Source organism: Lepisma saccharinum, chromosome 5 (assembly GCF_977018435.1).
Source record: "Lepisma saccharinum chromosome 5, izLepSacc3.1, whole genome shotgun sequence".
In the NCBI taxonomy this organism is placed as follows: domain Eukaryota; kingdom Metazoa; phylum Arthropoda; class Insecta; order Zygentoma; family Lepismatidae; genus Lepisma; species Lepisma saccharinum.
In genome coordinates, this window is record NC_139233.1 from 40,301,858 (window position 1) to 40,315,513 (window position 13,656).

The 13,656-nt window shown below is 38.8% G+C and overlaps 1 protein-coding gene and 1 long non-coding RNA gene across 9 annotated transcripts in view; one reads left to right on the forward strand and one right to left on the reverse strand.

The window, feature by feature from the left end:
- Nucleotides 1-10,300, forward strand: part of LOC145988338 (uncharacterized) — a 34,862-nt gene extending 24,562 nt beyond the window's left edge. The window contains exon 3 of the long non-coding RNA XR_014441739.1: nucleotides 10,171-10,300. This is a non-coding gene — a long non-coding RNA (uncharacterized LOC145988338). The remainder of the gene's footprint in view (nucleotides 1-10,170) is intronic.
- Nucleotides 1-13,656, reverse strand: part of LOC145987783 (synaptotagmin 1-like) — a 321,930-nt gene that overhangs the window by 237,804 nt on the left and 70,470 nt on the right. The window lies entirely within an intron of this gene.

Genomic DNA, 13,656 nt, shown 5'->3' on the forward strand with positions numbered 1-13,656 from the left:
AGTGCTTCGCCGATGCCATCTTTGTCTTGAAGTCAATAGCGGGCATTTTCAACAACATCTCTGAGTATACCGGTGTTTGTGAGCCCCTATCAGCACCGCATAGTGTCCTATAGTGAAAGGTGTGAGTGAAGATGCTGGATATCGCTGTACTTCATACCGTCGATCTGCATGTGCGGAGGTTGTGAGCTTCTCAGTGGAATCCCTTCCAGATGTGCTGTACCTGGAAATGTTACATGCCATTGTGTGCGTTTTCTCGCCATTCTCCGTCTTCATTCCTTCGAGGATTACCCACTTTCTTTGGGGAGATCTCTTGTAGTATACGTATGTACAGCCTGACGACATGTGGCCATTGTTTAACTTTTGTTTTTCGTACTGCAAAGTAGTGTGTCAACATTAAGGGATTGAAAACGTTTTTTATGATTTTCCCGTATTTTTTCCATTTGGGATGGTGTCCCAGCAGTAGTGGGACATGCGACAAATTGGTTTCTTTTCTTCTTCGTACCGCAATGTGAACCGTGTACAACAGGAGATTTGCAGTTATTTTCCTATTTCCCGGGTGTGGGACGGTGTCCCAGCAGTAGTGGGGCATGTGGACATACGTCGCCATTTTTTACTGGCTACATTCCGATCTCAACATTATGTAGAAGATAGTAGTAAATTTCTTGTATTTTCCATCAGGGGATTCCCCACTTTCTTTGAGAGTCCCCTTGCGCAATTTACACTGGGCCTCAATTGATGCACCATTGTATTCGCCAGGTACGATTTTGTTTGTATTATTTTATTCCGACATTGATATATTTCTTCCTTCTTGAGTTATTATGCTATAAACATGGTGTGAGGCGATTTTCGCACGCCTGTCACTCGCAAACGGTGCCGATTTCGACATTTTTTCACATGGCATTTTTTCCTTGTTTTTACTTGTCGAATCACCTCCCAAGCGTTGTAACAGGTATTTTGCAACACCCTGTATATCTTTAATTTTGAGACCCTTCTCAAAGCATTCCCGTCCCCTCGAATGTCCTTTGCGGCTGGAGCTGTAGCGGCTCCCAAGCCCCTCCCCCTAAACGAGAGTCTAAAACACGCATAGAAACTTATGAAATTTCAACGCACACACTCGAATGAGGAATGGTTCTCTACCAAATGTGTTATTTGAAAATTCGTGTTATACAATTCCTAAACAAGTGGGGGTGGGGGGAATCATGAAGGGGAGAGAGAGAGATAGATAGACAGTGATGTGCACTCGTACACTTTCGCTAATTCTTAACGATGATTAGATAAAAATAATGACACTCACAAAGGACAATACCTGGGCCGAGAGTGGAACCACCTTTCTCCCTACCAAGGTATTCTACGAACTTTTTCACACCCTGGTATAAATGATATATTTCTTACGACGATATCGTGCAAACACAGGGTTTTTCCATTTTCGAGAAATTTTAATTACCTCCCGTAAAATCTTTCTGCCAACTTTATTGTTTGATGACATTTCTTTGTTTGAACTATCTTCATGCATGAAGCGGCTGCCTTTGTTTAACATCATCCTAAATTCATTACCTTTATGCTTGACACTTGCGTTCACAAGTTGGAGCAGTTCTTTTTTTTTTTAAAAAAAAACAACAACTTTCTTTTATTGTGTATATCTTTCTCTCTGTAGGTGAAAGTTATTTTTTGGGCCTCCCTGATGGTGTAGGGCTGTCGCCTCTTAATTACAATGTCCCAAGTCAGATCCCCGGTTGAGGGACATCACATAATCGTTTGCATCACAAGCGCAACCATAAAGATTAAGGAGTTCAGTTGCTGAAAAAAAGAGCAATTTTGACTGCCATTATTGTTTTCAAAAATGGAGTGAAATATATATATATATATATATATATATATATATATATATATATATATTTATATTGACCCATTTTCTCCAGAAAATTGTCCAAAGAGGGTCTAATCCTCATGACAGTCCCCTTCGGCGTCCCGATTAGCCGATACGAGCATAAAGCGGACTTAAAACTTCGACACAGCTTGATGATTTCTTTTTATTATTATGAAGGAGCTGTTCTCATATTAACAGACGGGTGCCAGTAACTTACGTAAACTGCGCTCTCTTACGCATGTGCGGACTGCGGAGAGAGCATCGGTACTGTAGCTTTGTATGAGGGGAGGATTGGAGGGAGTGAGCGGATCAGGAGGCTTCGTCGGTCGCGTTCACGATGTGTGAAAATCCTGGTAATCTGATTCGTTAGCCATTAGCCCGACCTCTGTGGCGGCGACGCCAGTGGTCCAGGGTTAGAATCCCGGCATGGGTGTCCTTTGAAAGTGTTCATTCATCTATTTCCTCACTTATACTGCAAAAGGTTTAACCTGGCACTGCTCCCGCCAAAACCTTCTCCGTCGTCTGCAGGACGTTGTTGCCACTGATTTCGGCGCAAGCGAGCAACCATGGCGACAGGCCGGACTGCGAGCTGTCATTTGCGGGTGCAAGCACATGAACATTCACGTCCTTGACAACGTGGCAACAAAGGACAAGTGAAGGCAGCGGCGACCCCTGGTAGGCAGAGAACAGAGCACGTGCTGTCTCCAAGGCTTATGCCAATGGTTGAAAACACTCACGTGACGCCCGGGAAAGTCGGCTAGCAGAAGGAAATCTACGGTTTGGCGCGAACTGTGCCAGGTTAAACCTTCTGCACTATAATCACACATCCTCTGGATGTTTTTGTAGTGTCTCTTCATCAGTTTCATCATATCATATTCGCGATTAGCCAAAGGTGTCAGAAAAGTGAGGTAAAATATATCCATCAATCAGGCAGCTGTAATCATGACAGAAGAAGCAGGAGGTGATTCCTTGAAAAGGAGGGCACCTTTCCCTTTAGTATTTTTTTACTCCTCAACACAAGCGGCTCCTCCACTACTTATCTGCTACTTACTGCCCTTGAGATGCAGTGTGTAATGTAATTCGAATGACGAAATTGTGGCGATATTTTATTACAAAGAATGATGTTTTCTGCGATTTACAGGCTGTCAGTTACAGCAATTAACTGCCATGTTCAACAAAATAACGAGAGAATGTTTTCACAAGAGACATTTGAATCATGTTGACTGCCTTAACTAGGGGTGTGCGGGACGGAAAACTTTTGGTCGGGATGGGATTGGGAAAGAAATATTAAAAATTCTGACGTTCAGGAATCAAGACTGAAAAAAAAAATCTCCATTTCCTGATCAGATCGGAAAATTTTCGAAATTTCTCGATGTGGTTTAAATCTCGAATTGTACGCACTTTTTCCTCTTCAAGTGATTGTTTTTGCACTTATGGAATAACAACTGTTAATTTCAAGAAATTTCAGGCACTTATAGTGCAGAAAATATCAAGAATTAGAATCTTTTAAATAAGGTCCTTTGGAATTACGAAAAGTCGGGATCTGAATTTGATAATTCACACCCCGTCATTTTCAATTATTCCTTTCTCTTACAGTACCTTTCAGAATTTATAAACATGTATCAGAGGTAGCATGAAGATCAGTAGTGATATCTGTTTGATATCTGTGTTTTGTGAAAAAATACAAAAATACAAAAGAACTGGTTATCAACAAAATGATAGATGTTTATTGAAAGGGAGCAAGGCGAATCCAGTTTCTGTCTAGATAGCAGACTGGAGTCTGAACTTGCATACAGCGCAAAAGTATTTTAAATTAAATTTGAATTTTATGATTTGTAAAATAATAATAACAAAAAACAGCAATACAAGTCTTTATGACTGAAGGGCAAGATATGAAATCTTACTATTCTCTCCCTGAGAAAAAATCCTGCCAGCGGCTCCCAAAGCAAAAACGTTTAATTCGCACAGTGCTATAGCCATCATGAATTTGTTTTAATAGTAATTACAAGGGCCCGAATATTTAGGATTTTATAGACATCATTTTAGGCTTTATAAAGAGATGATTTAGCAGCCCTTTTTAGGATTCTTTTCCTACCCGTATTTTTATTGAAATCAATCACAAATCTTTGCATTTAAATGAGCATTAATACTGCAAACATATTTTCCTTCGCATATTACATGTTTACTAAACTTAAAGCATACAAAAAACACAGTTTTTAGAAAATACAGAAAATGATAAAAATTTAAAACGTGTCATTGTTAAGCTATTTCTTTTGTAATGCCAACTTTGCTTCCCTTTTTTTTCTTTCCATTCTCTCATTTCCATTCCCCCTTCTGTGTGTGCGAGAGAGGGGAGGATACGTTATCATATTTCCGTACAGTTAGCAATGTGTTCACTCTGATGAAACAAAACAAGGTTTCATGATTTTTTTTTTTATGTTTTACATTTATTTAGCTGAAAAGTTCAATTTAGCCCTTTTTAGGATCCTAACTCCTTTTAGCCGTTTTTAGGACCTATAGGATTCATGTATTTCATTAAGAAATGGCTAAAACGAAAATATGTTAACAATAGTGACGTTACCAAGTAAGGAATAAAATAGGTTAAAACCTGAGAAACCATAAAACTATGCAACTAACAAAGAAGCTTTCAAGCAACAACAACTGACTTCAAACCATAAGAATTTCGGGAAACAAGGCTCTTTCGTGCATACAATCATTGTCTGGAGTTCGATTCACGTATTCGATGCTTAATTAACCTCGTACATATTTACCACGGTAGAATGGACACAATTAAAAGTGATAATTGCCGTGCCCTGGTCCGTGGCAAATATTTGTTATCCAGCGTTCGTTATTGACCATGTGACCTGGAACTGCATGCCTGCTGTTTAAGGGGCGGCAGACTGCCTCTTCCGCTGTGTAGTCTCGTTAGCAAAGGTCGTACAAAGGGAAGACGAATGGAATTCAGCCCACACCCGTTTCCCCATATGTAAAAGTAAAAAATAATATTCTGAGAAACAATTTTATACATATATATGTATATATATATTGCAAGTTAGCATTGAGACAATGAACTGAAACATTTTCAAAAGTAAACGTGTGAAATGAACAGTATAACTAGAGTCCTAATTTTTATTTAATTACATACTTTTGTCCTTTGTAGGGCTTGAAGAAAAATTACAAAATTTCCGCGAATTACGATGTGCGAAACAATATGCATGAATTTCATGTTACATATTATTGCATTTTTAACATTCATTACATATTTTCCATTTAGAGTGCATATTTTAGCAAAAAAACGCTAATTTCTCTAGTTTTCATTGAGTAATGCACATATATTTGTGGAACATGCATTCAAAATAAGATTTCTAAAAATGTAAATCTGTAATTTTTATCTGCCTGTAGCAGTCCGTCATCTTAGATTTGAAGGTATCTTGCGCTGAAAAATATCTGGCCACACGAGGCTACTGAACTGAACCTAAAAGTGTTGTCATTCACGTTATTAATTTCTTATGATCGTAAATTGTTCAATGACATTTAGCAAATTACAAATTCATTATTTCAGAATGGCTTCTTAAATTAAAGATAAAACAGAAATTAATTTAATGTAATCACATTTTCCGTTAATAGCTTAAAATTACACAGGAATCGGAAACATAGTTATACACTTCAATATACATATATATTATAAATTATTTTCATTGATTTTTCCACATATTTATGTGCATATTTGAGTTTTTGTTTTAAGTTCACTTTATGTACAGATAGGCTAATCGGGATTGAAGCTATAGTTTAAAGTGGGAGCCGAGCCACTGTGTAATGTGCCACCACCGGGTATCGAAGTGGATTGTAATAGAAAATTTTCAATGGCAATTTCTACAAAAGCCGTAAAGTTAGGCAACACACATAACACCTTGCAGGGAAGCGAGTATCTCAGGTTCTAGGTGTCCAATTTTTATTGCTGGTGACCGTACATATTATTTCGCGTGTTCAGGTTATATAAAAATCCGACTCTTACGACATACATAAAAATCAATTCGCAAGATTGCTTACACAGTGATTATAAATAATTTCAGCGGTTTGGTGAATGGCGCTCATATGTTGTTCAAATTAATGATAACGTACCGGCTAAAGATCTCACCTTGTGATGGAATTCCGTGTTCGATTCCTGATTGAGAACAGCTTCTAAAACCGCTACGAATCCATAGTTGCTTATCAGAGCATAATTTTAAAGTTTCAAGTCAGTCATAAAATACATTACTCAATCATTCCAATCCAATGCTCGAAATAACTTATTTCATAAATATCCTAAAACTGTTTCATGTTGCCTGATGTTATTTGAATTCCTTTCTGTTTTCTTTTTCCTCGTGCACTTGCTGAGGAAACCCATCCGAACGTCTTGCAAACAACTGGAACAAGATAAATATTTGAAACTTTCCAATCTGGGCAGAGAATGCACGTAGGAGGACAGGAGATCGATTGGCTTATTACTGCCCCAGCTCTACGCTCGGGAGAAGTTTTGCGACAACACTCGAAGCCCCTAATGAGATGGACTATTTGAACGTCCATATTTTAAACAGCCATGGCTTAGTTTCGCTTAGAACTTGCGTTGATGGCATTAGAGAAAGGTCCTTAAGTATTCCTGGGAATCTTAGCGTGCACTGGTGTCATTTAGGACTTGTATTTTTTAAGGTACGTGCGGTGGAATTTAGCAATTCGTCAACAGATGGCGGAGAGTGCAAGGAACACTTTTGCGTAGTCTTTTACTACATTTGTGCAGAGGATTTTTTTTTTTTAATGAAGGTATATACAAGTCGCGATCATCGACGCAAATACGCATGCGCTAACAGGACGAGTTCAGTGGAAAAACTGGGGTGACGGCTGTAAGTGGAACGTAGTCAGAGAAGCAGGTATACTTCGTTAGCCGCTACCTTTGATGCAATTGCGCATGCGCTAACCGGACGACTCGAGAGGCAAAATAGGGGTGGCGGCTATAACTAGAACGCAGACTGAGAAGCAGCTTGTGCAAGTGCACATGCGCTAACCCGACGAGTTCAGTGCTAAAATAAGGATGACCGTTGTAAGTGGAACGCAAAGGGGAAAGCAGGTTCCGTGAAAATTCCATATTGTTCCACTTCGAAAGGGTGTGTTACGAGTTGTAACAACCACCACTAGCACACAAAAAGAGTAATAAGCAAACAACCAAATGCATGCAACTGAAAGACTGGTTGAAATCAACAACTTTTTTGTTTTACCCTATTTCTACCGACCTTCCCTTTCTCGTTTCGATTCGTCCACCCGGGCTAGGCGTGTTTTTTTGCGGTAGAAAACTACTGTTATTCACCATCTCAGAGCGGTCACTTTGAAACAGGTTGACAAGTATAACTATATAAAGAATTTCACACGTGGTTGTCAGATCGCCGAGACGAGGCGTCAAATAGAAAATCTTTATTGAGAATAGTTGCTTACCTTAATGACCTCTATGCGCTGTAAACGTTTGTACGGTGACACTCTGTGTGTGTCATTTATTCTATATATACGAGACGAGACTAGACGAATTTGTGCCAAGTCTTGTCACGGCAATCTTGTAGCTTTCAAGTTCAACGAAACGTGCCCAAATTGACTATTACCATTTTTTGTTTTGGGCGATGTGGGTTTTCAGGAATTGGAAAAGAAAAGTCATAAAGTATCCCAGATGAGCTCATGGAAAGTAAAGGAAAATAATGATGAAAATGTGTGTCCACACATGTTTCAATTTGACAGTACCTACTCTACATTCCCTTAAATTTGATAGAACCTTCTCTAATTTCCCTTGAATTCGACAGTGCTTTCTCCAATTTCACTTGAATTTGACAGTGCCTTCTCTACTTTGTCTTGAATTTGACTGTACTTTCTCTACTTTCCCTTGATTTTGACAGAACCTTCTCTACTTTTACTTGAATATGACAGTGCCTTCTGTACTTTCCCTTGAATTTGACAGGCCCATCTAAACTTTCCCTTGACAGGCCCATCTCTACTTTCCCTTGAATTTGACAGTCCCTTCTGTACTTTCCCTTGAATTTGACAGTGCCTTTTCTCTACTTTCCCTTGAATTTGACAGAACCTTCACTACTTTCCATTGAATTTGAGAGTACCTTCTCTACTTTCCCCTGAATTTGACAGTACCTTCCCTACTTTCCCTTGAATTTGACAGTACCTTCTCTACTTTCCCTTGAATTTTACAGTACCTTCTCTACTTTCCCTTGAATTTGAGAGTACCTTCTCTACTTTGCCTTGAATTTGACAGTATCTCCTCTACTTTCCCTTGAATTTGAGAGTACCTTCTCTACTTTCCCTTGAAATTGACAGAACCTTCTGTACTTTCCCTTGAATTTGACAGAACCTTCTTTACTTTCCCTTGAATTTGACAGAACCTTCTCTACTTTCCCTTGAATTTGACAGGCTCTTCTCTACTTTCCCTTAAATTTGACAGCACCTTATCAGGCTTCTCCACTTTCCTTTGAATTGGAAAGTACCTTCTCTGTTTTCTCTTAAATTTGACAGCGCCTTCTCCACTTTCCAAAAAAGTTTTAACAAACTTGCTTTTTGTCAAATATTTCTACGCTTCTAACCTAATGGACGTATGACGTACCCAATTGTAGCTGTGGTATCAGTGGCCTTGATAAAACGTATTTCCGCTCAGCGTGAGGTCTCTGACACAAACGGTAGCCTATAATTTTAGTCCGTAGCACTCGTTTTGGAAATTGAGATGTAATATTGAGTTTCAAAGCGGCGCATTGGTTTCACCACAAAGTCACGCGACAAAAGGTATGAGGTAGAACTTCTGCCTAGTCGCAAAGGTTGCGTGAGAGAGATATTTCCAGCTTCTTCTTCTTCTTTTTTTCGTAATCGATTATAAGAACAGACTATTCATTCAATTCCCGAGTTAGACTGTTAATATACAGCTCACTTCACTCTCGATGGAGTTCCCGGCAAGGAATGGGTTGATGTGGATATTGATCCATGTATATTACGTGATTACCTAAGCAGTATGATACGCATCATGAAACATTTTTACAATATCTATTTTTAGATATGCTATATACAGAATTACAATGATTTTTGATATTCCATAGATAGCGGATAATATACATAATGATCAAGATATGCATATAAAGAACATATGTGGATATCACGAGTTTCAATTGAACATTTATTCTCTGAGTTTTCACTGTAAAATTGTTACGAATTAACTGGTAAAGTTGGGTTTTGTTCAAGGCTGATATTTCAATTCTATCTCTATTTTCCAGCATATGCAGAAAAAATTTAAAACAACAATAGTAGAGGAAGATTCTCAAAACAACAATTGTAGGGGAAGATTCTCAAAACAACAAAGTTGTTCTAGGGTCTAATTCTTGTATGTATACATATATACGTTTGTATTTATATTTGGTATTGTCATTTAGGATTTTATCATATTTATACATCGAAAAGAAATTCTCCTTTTAAATAGAGAGAATTAAAGATTTTGTTTGTTATATGTTAATAAATATATACCATTGTAGATATAAAACTACACTTATTTTTATTGTACGATTGCAATGCTAGTTAATGTTGCCATCTTCTCTTCATAATGTTGTTCTATGATGAAGTTATTCTGAAATGTCGATATTATTGTACATCACAATCTCGTGGCTGGAGTTATGGGTTCGAGTCCAAGCGAAAGTATGGGGTTTTGGTTTGTATTGGTCAATCTACGTAATACATGTCTAATCCTTATCTATTTTCATCGATTATCATAAAAAGATTGAAAAGCGATTTTAAACAACCAAGTAAAAATACTCAAAACAAGATTAGGAACTGTTTTCCGGAACGTGTTTGTTAGACCAATAAGCCAAACAGCTGTTGTATAGTCAGCGGCAGAATACAAATTCTGTTTTATTAACTTGCAGTACATTCACGTTTTGCATCGTAATCTGTTGAATACCGAAGCACTATCATTTATATTAACTTCAAACAAGCTAATTTATCACAATTAATATAAATTTTCCGTCCCATATGTTACAAGCACGTGCTAATTATTTCGTAAATTCCCAACTGCGAACTTTTCGACTGTTGAACATATCGATCTCTCGATATCCCATTGCAATGCAAGTTACCATTGGCAACTGGTGATAGTGCGTGGTAGTTACATCCGCCAATGGGAGTCGACGTGCGAAAATCCGTTTAGAGCATGACGGGGGCAATGGTGTTCTACGTGCATTTTGTTGATAATCTCTGGGTCTGCCGGTGATCGCGCCTGCTCACTGTTACGTATCGATTTTCAGGTTGACAGCGGCGGCCATCTTGTGAGAACCGGGAAAGCGGAGGAACGTGCCGCGATTGTCCACTATGGCTTCCTGAACATTGTCCACCCTTCATTGCGGCCAGTCAACAACCACTCCTTCCTAAACCTGGTAGAGGTAAGTCTTGGACGTTGAATCTAGGACCTGCACTTAGTTCTAACGAGTGTGCATGCTTATGTATGTTACTACGAACCACTCGCGGTCATTGTAGCAAGATTACATGCTTTTGTAGGTCATCAAAGGGTCAATAGAGTGTGTATATTGATCTCTGTAGAGTATTGTGGGGAAGCAAGCTGTGTGAGTTGAGCGCTTAACTAACCGGATTGAATCCGTGCGTCGGTCGGGTGGAAGTGTCGGCGTGCGTATGACACGTGCTTGTCAGGAAAGGTCAACGTGTCGAGCGCACGGGTCAACCGAGACAGTGGCGTGCTGTAGAGGAATTACTGGATTTATGGCCCCATCCCCTAATTTGGTTCACTCATATTCAAACACTGACTTCATACACGTAAATAGTAGTAAGTTATAACACAGGCTACTAAGAAAAAAGTTTAAACTCCTCTTACGTTGCGGTCGTGTCCGTCCCTTACGGAATTTCCGGGCACGCCACTCAACGGAACTTAAAACAATCGGTAACTCCTTAGTGGGATAGAGATTCAAAAATCTAAAAAATATGATCACACCACTTCCCTTGCCATATGTTGAACAGAAGTGCTGTTTAAACCGGTTTTCAGAACACTGAAAATAGTTTGTATTTTTTTTAAAAAAAACTTCAATTTCATAAAAAATTGTTTAAATTTTTAAAAGTTTTTTTTTTGTTTGTTTTTGCTTTTGAAAACTGTTTTGAGTTTTCGTTTTTGAAAACTGTTTTCATTTTTCGTGTTTCAAAACCGTTTTCAGTTTTTGTTTTTGAAAACTGTTTTCTTATCGTCCGTTTTAAGTTTTCAAGGCTCAAAGCTGTTTACGTGAAAATTGAAAGTTACAAAAGCTTTTTGGCGCCACTGCTAGTTAGAGAAAGTAATTTCAACATTATGTGGGTATAACAGAACTACGAAATTATTTTGAATAATGATTACGACCGTACCTTCCTGCGTTTTAAAATTGAAACCATTTGAAACTTGAATTAACACTAAACCGTAATATTAACATTTTATTTTTGTTCTTTGGCGGCACCATAATTGTGTTAATTATTGTTAAATAAATAACGTGGGGCAGGTATGTCGATGATGATTGTCAGTACAAAATGAATTACAGCCGGCCTCCGTGGAGTCCCGGGTTTCAATCACGGCCGGGGCAAGGATGTTCTTCGTGAGTGTCCTTTCGACAATTTTATCATATCATCACTCACCTTCATCTTCGCGATTAGTCAAAAGTGGCAGAAAAGCGAGGAAAGATAAACCAAATCAATAAATCAACGATAAATTAACTACACTTGGGACACATTCCTCACATTTGTCTCACAATTTTAATAATCAATTTTAGTCTTCGTTCAAGCGAACATTTGCGTCAAGATATTGCAAAATACGGCTGAAGATTTTTTTTTTACTTTCATGCAAGAATGTAAAGTAACTGTTAAAGTAAATTAATTCCGTTAGTAGTTAATTGAAATCTAATTACTTCCAAATATCGATATGTTCGTGCGTGCGTGCGCGTGTGTACTTTATACACATTATATTAGAATGTAAAAACGCCGACTTCTGTTACAGTGTTGTTACCACAACGCGCTACTACGACAGTGGTGCCGGGTTCGAATCCCTGCGTGGGTGTTGTTTGTGAGAGTCCATTCATCAATTGTATCATATCATCACTCATCTCTATCATCACGATTAGCCAAAAGTGGCATAAAACCGATGCTAGTTAACAAAAGTCAACAAAGTCAGGTTTAGAATCGTGATATTGCTGTTAGCATATGTTTCTCCAATATAGCTTTTCCAATTATACAAATTGATTCTTTTTAAAAGAAACTTAGCCGATTACGACACATAGTGTTGCCCACGAGACGAGACTTTGGCCTGTCTCGTCTCGTGGAGCCAAGTGGAAATGCTGTCTCGTCTCGAAAATATTCGTTTGTCTTATGACACATGGTCAATCTCGTCTCGTCTCGAATTTTTAAAAGCCTGTCCCGTCTCGTCCCGTGGGCAACACTAACGACACATTTGCCAATTACTCCGTGCAGTGGCGTGCCCAGGATTTTCGAAAGGGAGAGGTTATGTCTACATTTTTAAGTAGTCAGTCCTCATTTTGCCATATTTTGTTGCCTTTGACGTTTTTTTTTAAATACTTGACCAAAAGGGTGGGGTTATAACCCCTACCACCCCCCCCCCCCATGGGCACGTCACTGACTCCGTGGATTCTAATCAGTAATATGTATAGAATGGGTGGAGAAATGTACAGTCACCGGCAATAATAAAAACGGGACAACTAGTTTCTGAAATGCTCGCTTTCCTGCAAGGTGTTATGCGTGTTGCATAACTGTATGGCGGTGGTAGAAGTTGCCATTGAAAATTTGCTATTAAAATTCACTTATCGCCGTAGAGCTAGGCAACACACAATAACGTTTGCAGCGAAGCGATCATTTCAGGATCTAGACGCCCCCATTTTTATTGCTCGTGACTGTACATATGGTAATTTTAAGTAACCTATCCTTCCCGCTCGCACGGGGTAACCTCCTGTGACGCAACGGTTTTCGCAACGCGATAGGTTTCGAGCTCTCGTGGTTTCGTCCTTCCCCTGGGAAAACTCAATTTCGGTCTTGTTAGCGGCGCGGATCTTCATACAGCCCATATCTCTGCTTAACAAGATATCCCAGTTTCATTTTGTTTGACATTTATTTGAAACGAGGTTCTCTTCCGAGGGGAAAAAATGCTGCGTAACATCTGGAATCAGACTTGTTGCTCGTTATTTGACGGTAACTTTCTGCAATCGAGATATTTTAGTGTGATTCGAAATGAGATTTATTAACTTAGTTAGTTATTTGTTTGTTTTATCTTTAATTATTTACCTTCTACAGGTACAAAATCATCTCGTCAGAGATGCTCTCTCTCTCCCACTCTCTCTCTCTCTTCTCACTCTCCGTTCTCTCTGAATTTCTTTCTTTTCCTTCTCTCTGATTTCCTCTCTCCTTTCTCTTTTCTCTGGATGTAAGGGATACCACTTTCTGAAGACACCCAAAAGACTGTATCATTTCCACATTGTACACCCTGGACTTGAATTTTATAGACTAACTTGCTGATTACCCGGCGTTGCCAGGGTATTTATTTATCCCAATCTAGTATTAGACAGGAAAATAATGAATTCTAACTATAGTGTAAACTGTAACTAATTTTAAATGTGATCACGAATGGCACCAATTAGCTTAGCGACTCCGAAAGCTATGGATTCGACACTAATATAGGTCATTTGCGGCATTTTATTTTTTACCCCCTCTCACCCCCTCCCCCCATGCCAATAGGTGATGAACTTGGAGTTGAA